Below are 12,062 nucleotides of genomic sequence, written 5' to 3'. Positions count from 1 at the left end.
TGTATGTATTCCTTTGTAGCTTGTGATTTATGTAAAAATATAAATACAAATACACACATATATATATATATATAGCATTATTGTAAACGGATATGATGTTACAATAAAAATGTTCCTTTTGCATAATTATCTTATTCAATCTTTGTGTTGGTTTGGTTTTAATTTTCTCTTTGCTTAAATTGTCTTCATTATGTCATATGAGTCAGTATAACTATTAATTAGGACATTTCCCTTCCCATTAGAACGTGTGTTTTAACCTTTTCTATTAGAACAGACATCAAATATTTATCATCAGTCAAGTCAGTTTTAAAATATTATTTGCGATTGCGACGGCAATATCTGTTTGGGAAAGCCACCAAATTAAAATGTTTCAACTAAATAAATAATACCCACATTATCATAACTGTCATACGTTGTGACACAGAGTCAAGCATCGTATATAAAATTACAAAAATAAATAAGATTGTTGGACTTTCTCAGCAGCTGCTCTTTATTTTTATTAGTGGAAGTCTGCCACGTTAAACACACATATAGCAAGAAAATATATTGATTGTGTGCATCCGGGAGAAAGCAGCACCGAAGGACTGGACTTCAGGTCAAGTGATGTTAAAATCCATTGATTCCTTTCTTCCTGTTTTTTATATTGCTTCAGGGGTTATTGGTTATTTTCAAAGGCAGTTTAAATAGGTTGGATTCATATACGTTTTACATTGTGTTCATCCTGAAGGCCGACATGATCAACTCACATATTATATATCATATTATATGATATGTGGGTTATAACGGGAAAAGACGCTGTATGAACCCACCTTCGTAAAATACGTTACAAACACCTCTTAAAATATTGAAACTTTCTGGTATGTTCTGACTGACTTGGTGTAAAAAGAGTAGACTGATGTTTAAAACATACAAAGCATGTTGGTGGATTCACTTCCATTTATTTCCAAACTTGGTTTCCATAAATTGTGGACTGTTTTTAATCCGTCGGATCGTCTGATCACGTTGCCTCGGTGGATTGAGTTAGTAAGCCTCATCTGCCAGTGTGGCAGCGAGGAGATAAGATGTTATCACAACCAATGCGATTTGCTGGCGGAAACCACAAAAAAAAACAGATCTTGGATAGTGGAAGAGAAACAGAACTATTCTTTGACTGGTGAAAGAAATTCTGAAATACGAAGGTCCAAGATGCAAGTTGTCGTTGACTTTTGTCTTTCTCTATTATAGCAGCACTAATATTGTAGTATTCCTTCTCTAAATACTATAAAACCTCCCCTGAGTGTCTGTGGCTCGATCGTTCTTACTCAAGACTTAAATATATTATAAATTATATAGCTGAGCCTCGTCGTTTTTAGTAAAGGGACTATTTTCAATTGCGGACGAATACAGATTTAATTTCTGCAGCTCGGCTGTGATTCATCCGGTTTTAAAACACAAGAAACATTTGAATAAATTTGGACAAAATAACGGATACTAACACTTCAATGAAAAAAGCGAAAATGAAAATACAAAGCGTCACTTTTTTTCTTTCTTCACACGTCAGCTCGATTGCTCAACACCAAAAAATGTTCCTTGAAAGAGCAATGTATTGTTACCTGCGGGCCCGTCCCACCCGTGTCACGGTGTGGTTCACTTCCTGTCTTATTTTGTAGTTTTCTGCCACTCGTGTCCCCGGGTAACTTCACTTCCTGCCTTGTCTCGTCATCCCCTGTGTTCGTCTAATAGTTTCCACCTGTGTCCAATCACCTGCACCTCCCTTGTGTATTTAAGCAGTGTGTCTCCTGTGTCACTTGTCGCGTCATTGTCTTTCGTCTTGGATCGTCGTAGTCTCTTGCCTGTGTGCGTTTGCCCCCAGTTCCGGTGTTTTTTGATCCTTGTGACTATTAAAGTCTTTTGTTTGCCGCAAGTCTGCGTTTGAGTCCTGCCTTCCACCCAGCAACCCTGACAACCCGGGCCGTCCCCCCCCTGTCACTGCCCCTGAGTCACGGACGTGCACGTGTCACGGCCTTTTACTCCCCCGTCTGTGTATATTCAATTAAGGAGCCCTGTCGTGGGACGACCATGACTCACCGTTTGTATTGTCCGTGGACGACACGCGGCCCAAACCAATCACGGCGGCAATCCCCCGCCGACACCCCCATTCCAACCGCATCAATTCATGGCTTCCAGGTCGCAGCTATAAATCTAGGCCGCAACAATCCATATTCAATTTGATTTCAGGGTGTTCTTTCTCATCCCGCCGTCCATTCGTCACTGCGTGTTGAACTCACGATCCAACCGAGGCTAGTTGGAGTGCGTCCACCTGCCTCCCCCCCTCCCCCGTAAAAATCAATAGAGCTCATTTTTCCACCCCCGACCCTAAAGACATCACTCCGGTCGGCGAACAACGGGCGAGGGAGCCGCGCTCACACATAGTAATGCGTCACATTTGCTGCGAGTTAACAGCAAATGGTTGGTCACGATCACTTATCATCAAATGCAATGAAATCACAGTAAATAAAAGCACGGCTGCTGCACAAACGCGGGCCCCTCCGAGACTTATCGCGTTCTGCATGCGCCGCTCCTCCTCGCACACAAAGCGGAGGGGGAAAAAATGATTTTGTCATTAAATCCATCACTCCGGGTTGATTGAAGCCGGTGTTCATTGCGTTGTTTGCCTTTTGAAGGAGGGAAACCATTAGTCCCAGAGTGATAACTTGGGCAGGCGTCGTCAATAAGCAAGCCGCCAGTGGGAGTAATTATTGCCGCGTGAGACGGCCGGTGCCGGGAGGTAATGCGATCTCACGTGGTCTCATTATCTCCCGTGATGCCAACGTGCAGGATTTCACGCTTGCTATCGGGGAGGTGAGGGGCTGCGAAACGCAGCGGCGAAACTGGACTTCCAGGACTGTTTGTGTAACGTCTTTCTGTCTTTGTGTTGTTGTTTCTTTTCGTCTGGAAGAGTGAAAGATACAACAAAGGCAAACAAACCGTCACAGATCCGCTCTGTGTGGAGTTTCCTTTTTTTTTTTCTTTGATTTGTCGATTGAGAACGCCGCCGGCCCGGCACAAAGTAGGATTCAGCTCATTATTATTACAGGCAGTGAAGACCAGACTCCTTATTATTATAAAGGTAGTGCTCCATAACACAAAGGGAGCATGATGGAGGTGGATTTAAATCCTTAATCCCTCTTCTTTTGGCTTCCTCAACTGCATCAGCTGAGTCGTCATTTTGAAAATCACACTATCATAGACTAAAAAATGCAGCCTGACGCAACAGAAGGGGGGGGCAAATGGACCACTTTACCGCCATGCTAAGCTAGCTGCTATGCTAAGCTTGAAATTAAAAGTTGTATATATATATACATATATTAAAATGTGCGATTAATTAGTATTGACAGCCCTGTCGGGGGAAGCCACTCGAGATTTGGGTCTAATTACGAAAAAAAGATCAGATCCTCCACTGCCCATAACGCGCCCTGGTAACATCGTTCCCCCGTCTGGCTGATTCAAAATGGAACAGGCCCAGTTTGTGAGATCACAAGTAAACCACTCAGACTACACCTGATTATCTCTCTGCGCTTAAAACATTCTACGCAGGTTTTTGTGCCGGCTGCGCCGGGACCGCTGGGTAAAGACTTCTGTTCTTCCACAACAGATCCCTCCAGGGGGTTTGATCCAGATGTCCTGCTGCTCACATCAGTTCAGCGAGCGGCTGTAAGAGTTGATTTGAGTTGAGTTGAGTCACCGTCTGCTATCGGCCGAATTAAAGCGTTTGTTTCCTTTTTGACACCGTAATAATTCAGAATAAATTCCTTGTAGGTTTCGACGTTAAGACAAACACGTGGTTATTATTTCACCCGCTTCTTTCTATCAGGAGGCGTCTCTCCAGCAGATGGTGCTGCTGCTCTCTGTTTTCACCCTCATTGTGGCACAGGAAGCTGTCAAAAAGGTCCGGCAATGAAGCCATTTTGGTTTTTAATACAAGTTTGTCCATAACATGTGACAAACATTCACACAGAAACGTCCCCTAAATTGTGATGAATGATGAGGTTGCTCTGTGCTCAGGTAGATGTTTGCTGCATCGTGGGCCCTGGTGTTCTGCGGGGCTGCCAGCAGGCTGATGGAAGCCGGGAGGTCGGACACGTGTCTAATGAGCAGAGCGCGGTGAGGAGCGGCGGGTAACGGTATTGATCCGAGACGTTTAACATTTACTGTAGCATCCCTCCCTGGCAGAAAAGTGTCAAGATGTCTCCTTATCTCCCCGGTAAGTAGTTACAGAACAAGGTGAAAAGTTCTGATCCGCAGCGATGAGGAAATCAGGCCGAAGAAACACGCAGGAAGCCGGCGAGAGCTGAACTTTTGGTTTCACCTTCAACTCAAGGTGACCAGCCGGGATAATGACAAGTCAACTTTCCGAAAGCGATTGAGACAATACCCACCAATTTTTGAAGTATCGCCGGTGAACACACTTTACCAGCCACATCCATATCATTTCCTTGCTGGGGTGTGCTGTGACTGGAGGTCAGTGAATCCTGAAACCAGATATATGTCAGGGGGGGGTGACGGGCTGTCAAGACGGAGAGGCGCTAAGAGGCAGAGAGAGGGAAAGGATATGCTTGATGGCGTGTCGAACAAAGCTGTTTCGCGAGTGAGGCTTCAGCGTTTTGGGAAATATGCTCATTTGCCTATTTTCCAGAAGATGAGAAGATCCATGTTCACTTTCAGTATTGTGCATCGAGCACTGAGTCGGGGGGGGGGAACAACAGAGAGCTGAAACACGACGCCCACAGCGTGATCAACAGCTGGCTGCATTGACTGCAGCACAGAGCGCGTACTCCATGTTTGCAATTCAGAATTCTAAGAAAAAGACGAAACAAAAGGTATAAGGGATATTCTGTATTTTTAAACTTTTTTTCCCAAATATATACTCTTCATCCTTTAATAGTGATGATATATGCTATTTAATCCCATACAGCTTCCCTCTCCCCTGCAGCCTGTCTTTATTCTCACTCTGTGGGGAAATGCGGATGTTTTACATCGCCTAAAGAAGCATATCGTATCCGTTTCTTTCTACTTTATGTCTCTCGCACGTTCTGCTTTTTTGGTGACACGATTTTCATGCATCCCCTTGATGTCCTCTTTATTTCATGTAATGTGTCAATTCCATAATGAGAATGTCATCCGAACATGACCTTGCCATTTGCCCGTTGCAGCTGGCCGCGTTGTTAATGATGTGTTGTTTCTTACACAGCGCGGCTGCTGCACGCTGTTCCAGCCTTAAGGACACAGAATGAGCCCCTGCATTCAAACCACGGGGGGAAGCTAGTAGCTTGTTTGGATAACTTATCATAAAGAATACAGAGAACGAGACACGTTATGTGTACTTGGTCCTATTAGAGTTCTTTGAGATCAGTGGAATAAAAAAATAAAAAGTGTCAGGCATCTGCTGAGGATGTAGAAGTGAATAATCTGAGCAGCAGTCAGGATGCTGGAGATTCAGCATCTTACCCAAATGGATGGAAAAGATAAAGGCAGATCTGGCACGGGGGAGGGGGTTTAAAAAAAAATATGAACTAATCTCTGTGTAATCCCAAGAGATCCCAGCATGCAAAGAAATGGTAATCCTATGTAATGATAGATGATCCCTGCAAAGGTCCACTCTCGTGCAAAAGAAAGGCGATGACAGAGAAGGTGAGAGAGAACGTACAATCCAGGTAGAAATATCCATACGGGCTTCACGAGCGGACTCTCAAGTAAGTCATCATGACTTTCGTCCTTCAACTAAATGTGCTGCATTGGCAGAATCCTAAACATGCTGAGCGAGAGAGATACTGTGTCTTGATATGTTCTGAATCCGTTTCATTTTTAACCACAGATTAACCCTGATCCTGCATATCTCGGGATTATCCACTCTGTGACAAGTGCATATGGTGTGCTTTTCTGAAATGCATCCAAACCCAACACCCCCCCCCCCTCCCTTCAGGATCTGCCTCCCGATCTGGAGCACCGTGAGGACTCTCGGGAATCAACGCGTCGCGTCCTCAGATGTCAGTGGGCGCCGTGATCCTGCTCCCAACATCCAAACTCCTCCGGGGCACAATCAGGTTCTTTTTCTTTTTCCAAAGGCGGGCCCCGCTGACGTTTGCTCCTCAGCGGGGTGTCGACCTTGTGTGGGAGACAAAAAGCTCCTTCGCTGGATGGAACACGGTCATCCATTGCTCGTTCGGTGCCTCGACGCTTCAAAGGATCCACTCACTGCATTTTACAGGGAGCCTTTTCAAAGTAAAAGGTTTGCATTAGCTTAGGCAATAATAGGATGCTGGATTACTGATTACTTATTATTTTAGTTTCAAAGTTAATGAATATGAATGTTTGGGCTTGACGATCACTTTATGATCACGTGGATTGCAAAGGAATTGAGCTTGTTGGACATCTACGAATTACAGCCATTTGATTTTTAAAGGTAAATACGAATGCTGTGCGGATGAAATGAGCTTGTTGGATTCAGTATCTTCGTAACGATGACCTGGTTTCAGGTCTCCAGAGTGAAAGTAATTCTTTTTTTTTTGGCCCAACCATCCATCTGAGACCTCAACCCCTCAGCCTCTGACCGTCACACCGCTGGATTCACGTTGCAGTGAGTGGAAAGGCGATGCGTCTGACACGGATGCTGATGGGGGGGGGGGGGGGGGGGCGCCTTGTGAGATCGGTGTTTGTGTTTGACACGTCGGGAGCCAGAACGGGTCTGTGCCCTGAAGGTCACCGGTAAGGAAAGATGGAGCTGGAGGACCGAAAGTAAGGATTTCGGTTTGTACGCCGATGACTAACAAAATAATATAAAAACACATGAGTGTTAGAACTTTTATGAGCGCTTCAACAGAGGTTATTAAAAGGATTAAACTTCAAAGATCATCGTGAACCTCTGGCTAGTTTGATTTATATTCTATACATATAGTGAAAGCTTTGAGAGATTAAACGTCCTGCTAATTCTCTGGATACAGTTCTTAGAGATGAAAAAGGCTGACGGGAATAAGACTTCAGCGGAGTGAAGTATTCTCTCCTCCACATCTAGAAACGAAGGTTACATACTGTAAATGAATTGTTTAAACGACTCACCGTTCCCGGTTGGGATGTCTGGAGAGACAGATGGGGGAGGGTGGTGGGCGGCGCCGTGGTTCCCGTAGAGGCGCCGGGGAGGTCGTTTCTGCAGGACTTCTCATAAGAGAAGACTCGTCTTTGCTCCCCTCCCTTTATCCGCGGCTATTCAACACTCGCAGGTAAATAATGAAGCATCAAAGTCTCGTTCAAAGTTAATTGGCGGACTGATGGAGAAAGGTCATCCTCAGAAGATTTCAATTGCCTTACAGATCCATTAAGAACAAGAGAAGCACCTAGGATCCATCAATTGTAGCCTCCCTTGCTAATACAGTTAATTGGCAATTTGATTAACTTTCAGCATTGAATTGAGTTATTCATCCTTTTCATTTTCACACAGATACAGTTCTCTCACAGCCGACTGTGGAAGAGAAGCCTTTTAATGAAAAGTAATGTGATTCCGGGCTTATTTTTAAAGCTACTCATTGATGAAGATTTGACCGATGATTACATTCAAACGACCCCGTCAGTGATGCCGCATTAAAAAAACGGAAAAATGCTGATTCTTAAAGATGAAAGCCCTCGTCTTCCTCGGCGGAGACGTCCAGCGGCCGGTCGTGACCACGCGGTTTTTATTAGAATTCCTGATACGAGCAACAGAACCAGAGATGCAGCGAAAAGCCAGCGAGGCGAGTTAATGAGGAGCGGGTGATGAAAGGGTTACGAGGAATTCACGAACACGGGAAGCCCAACAAAGAACAGTCAGGAGTCGGTTTTAATTGAAAGGAGGCCTCATCTCACTTGAGCAGAAGCGGCGCCGAAGGCTTTGATGCCGAGGATTCTAACCGTTAAGCATTACATTTTAATGGCAACCGGTTAGGACAAAGAGGGAATAACGGCAATAAATGAGGACCCTTTGTTCAGAAAAGTGAAAGTTATGCAAGATTTGCATCAGAGAGGAGATCAATGGGAGTGGGAAGGATGGTCCCAGTACATGGACGCTGGTACTTCTTACTGCTAGCTTAATAAAGTATCCAGATACAGAGTACATATATAAGAGTTTTTTCTTGCCATCAATTACTGTCTCTACAAGTGTTTAAGCAGAGGATGGAGGAGCGCTGGACGAGAAGCTGGAGACTCCTAAATAGAGGAAGACATCTTAGTTTACTGTGTTGAAAAATGATCTTTTAACCTCCTTTTTCTCCATCGTGCGAGTTCCTCCACAAAAAAAAAAAAAAAACCCTCCTTCATTTATCTTCCTCCGTCACTGACTGAATTTTGGCTCTGCAGCCAGACAGCAGTTCACCAACTACACCCGTAGGAGCGGTGCCCACGTCACCAGGCTTCTGCCCCCTCCTGTTTAAAACGGACAGCAGAATGTAAGACAGCGAAACGGCTCGACCCATTCCGTGGTTCTCAGCAGACGGAGAGGGACGAGGAACTATCAATGCAAAACCGTCCAACGAACAAAGCCCACGCGGAACAACTCAAACGAAGGAATCCCCCAAACGCCACTGTTATTTTGAAAACTTCTCACTATATAGATGGTTTAGCGAGAGGATCGTCGTCATGTTTGGGCAGAAAAGAGAGTTTTACTGTGAAAAGCATAATTCAGATCGTCATTCCCCTTTGGTGATGGGATCACAAATACGACTTTCTTCCCTCTTTCTTTTTCAGACCAACAAACACACACAAACAAACACAAACACACACACACACACACACACACACACACACACACACAGATACCAACTGTCAGGGGCGGACGAGCGACTCCGCCAGCAGCAAAATGTACACAGATCCGTATTCCAACAGCACCTGTTCAGTAATGACAGATCAGGAGAACGAGAGCATATTTAAGGGGATGTTTACATGAGCGATTACCTCAACCATGTGGATCCCATTATTGAACCACGGCAACTTTCTTTGGGAAACTTCGGCTGCTGAAGTTTCACATAGTTTGTCAAAAAAAGTCCATAAGAACATCCAGGAAAGAGGAGAAATCATCCAAAAACTACAGCATGCCGGAGGACTTTTAATAAACTGATACTGAGTTAAGTCCAATCAAGGTCTTTTATGAAATGACCTGATTCAATGCTAGAAACACTCTTAAACATAAAACATGGGCCTAAATAAAGCAAATATATCACAATACAAAGTGATGCGGGAACCATTTAAAGTTAATGGAGTTGTTATCAAGTCACCGGTTCACATTTCCAGACAAATCGTCCTTATCAGTCTGTAATTTTACAACAATAATAAGGCGCAGTGGCGGCCTTCAGGAGCGCGGCGTGGAGCGAGACAAGATAAATACAAACTAATTATCATTTATATTTTGTATTGTATACTTCACTTTTCAGACAACCTCTGCATGACGGAGGATGGTTTCACTCTGATAACGCACTAATGAATGACCTAAAGTTTAGCTGCGCTCCATTTATTATTCCAATTAATTCATCAAAAATGTCCATTCCAACAGCACAAATAAATATATATGTCCCTACGCATCATTGTTTTAAAATTACAAGCACTTCATTATCCTCTGCACAAAGTCCAGAAATAATATATCATTAAAAGTCAAATTATATAACTAAGTAAAAGGAAACGAGATGATTTGTTCTGGTTCATTCATCTCCAAAGTTGATGGGAAGCCACCAGAGCCGCGTTATAAAAGTGAAATGAATCATAGATCGTTGTACTTGATTTGATTATGCTTTTCCTCAACAAGTTAAAGTCTGATGGCTCCAGCTGTAAACAGAAATCATATTAGGTCATAATAAATGACTTTCTATCTGCGAAAAATACCCCACCTCTTCCTTTTTTTCTCCCATGTGCCTCCTAATTACGGTCCTTGGCCCCGGTGAATTTAAAGAGGTAAATAATGATAGGATTTTTTTTATTACCACTCATCAACTGTGCCGTCTTCTGCCGTCGGAGCCGAGGAGTGGCCCCCGAGTCATCATCTCTCATTAAGTAATGAATAGTGATTGGTATGAAATTACCTCACCCCACTCGGCTGCTCGTCCATTAGTCCGTTAATCAACAATATGTGACTGCCGAGCGGCGCCGAATCCTCCTGCAAACAAATGGCCCCTCGCCCTCCGTCCCTTCCCTTAAAATACAATTCCCAATTTGCATAATGAGGGCCAAGGGAGGGCAATGTTTGCTCATGATCAAAATGCATTTATTCAGTCGTACCCGTTTAATTCACACCTGCTCTGTTCCGTGTTGAAGGTGGAAGAAGCGCGGCCCGTGTTCTGTCGTGTTCTCACACGGACGGCGTCCGCGAACTGACGGCAGAAGGATGTTTTTGATTCGAGAAGCTTGGAAAGTAACAGAACAAGGAATATTTACCTTTACCAATATGGCTGATAGAACACGCAATCAAACCATCTTAATTGGCTTCCATATAAAATACGTTGTTTGGGTTTCAGGTCAAACTTAGCATTTTTTAACCGGGGCAGTTCATCTTGGACTGATGTGACCTCCGGTTCCCAACGTGTTGTGTGTTTACGCTTCTTCACTAAGTGGAAAGAGAATGCTCGGCGATGAAAGCCAACTTTTCCATCTCCGCTAATCCAAACATGTTGCAGATTGTTTAGTTTCGTCTGTAAACACGGGCGGTTGACTAAAATCCAATTAAAATGACACTCATTTCATTTGAACAATGAATCAAATTAATTATCGCGCCGTTAAAAGATGCAGCTTCCACATAGCGGCGGCCCACAGAGAATCAGCACCCAGCTCTGCAGCTCCCCTCAGCTGCACGCACAGCTTACCAGCTTACCAGCTTCCCAGTTGGGGTCGGACGTTTCACGTCTCAGCTCTCGCATCCACAGCTGACGGTGGCTGCAAGCTGAGTATTTATCTGCTAAAGAGCCAGATACGGCCCCCCGGGAGCAAAGCAGAGGGAAAAAACGGAACATTTTACTGACAATTCTGCGAGTGTGGTGTTTTCACGCTTGTTGTGCTGACCCCATGTGGCCTAAAACCACAACAACAACAACAACAACATTCACCTTTTAAATCAACAAAATAACTAAATCCTTTGCAGAGGAACTGGTGAGCATGTTGCCCGATAATGTTGAAGATAATTGAATTAAACAGAAGACTCATTCATTTGTAACTATTAATACCTACACATTGATTTTGAAGGGGCCGTCGGCAGACAGCACGCCGCTACCAAGCCTGTTAGCCGAGGTGCTTAAAGCAGGAGTGTATTTCTGAAAAGTAAAACACAGCCACACTTTTTTTTTACCGTGTTGATTGTCCTCAAAAAGAAACTTCTAATGCATCATTTCAGGTAGGTACAAAAAATATGGGCCCCCGCAGAAAGGCTTTGATTTATTAAATGAGTTTTGCTGGGATTCATGGACATTTCCACTGGAAAATAAGATTTTATTGCACTCTCTTACACGGTGGGTCGAGTAGGTCTGGGTCAAATATCCACGTCCATTCTTTTATCAGCCACCGCGCCGCACAGACCCCACGTGCTAATCCTGATTAGCATCTCGCCGTGGCGTTTCTGCCCCTCCCAGAGGTCACTTGTCCATCAAGCAAGGTGCGTTTGGTTGACTGTGATGTCTCAGTGATTGACCGCTTGACTTCTTTCACTGTGCAGCCACGGTACACTCGGACGCTCAGGCTACGCAGCTTTTGTCAATATTGTTATCTCAGGTGCACTCGACTATTTTCCAATGAAAAAGCCGACCGTAATACAGCAAACGCTTTCAGAACATTGATCCATGTTTCAGGTTAACTGCCGACAGGGAGAATGAATACATTTCATTGTAGAAAAAAAAGCAAATGACATGTACTATTACTTAAAATTGTGACACACTGACATGACAAATTGAAAGAATTGTTTCAGTAAACCTGCGGTTAGAGCTGCCCTTGTTTATTATTATGAGCTCGCCTCAAATATGACAGTGAAACATGTACATTTGAATATGCTTTGACCTAACAAGGATGCCTTGTTAGCCAACATC

The sequence above is a fragment of the Gasterosteus aculeatus genome, chromosome 10 (genome assembly GCF_964276395.1).
Source record: "Gasterosteus aculeatus chromosome 10, fGasAcu3.hap1.1, whole genome shotgun sequence".
Taxonomy (NCBI): domain Eukaryota; kingdom Metazoa; phylum Chordata; class Actinopteri; order Perciformes; family Gasterosteidae; genus Gasterosteus; species Gasterosteus aculeatus.
Note: the sequence above shows the minus strand (reverse complement) of the source record.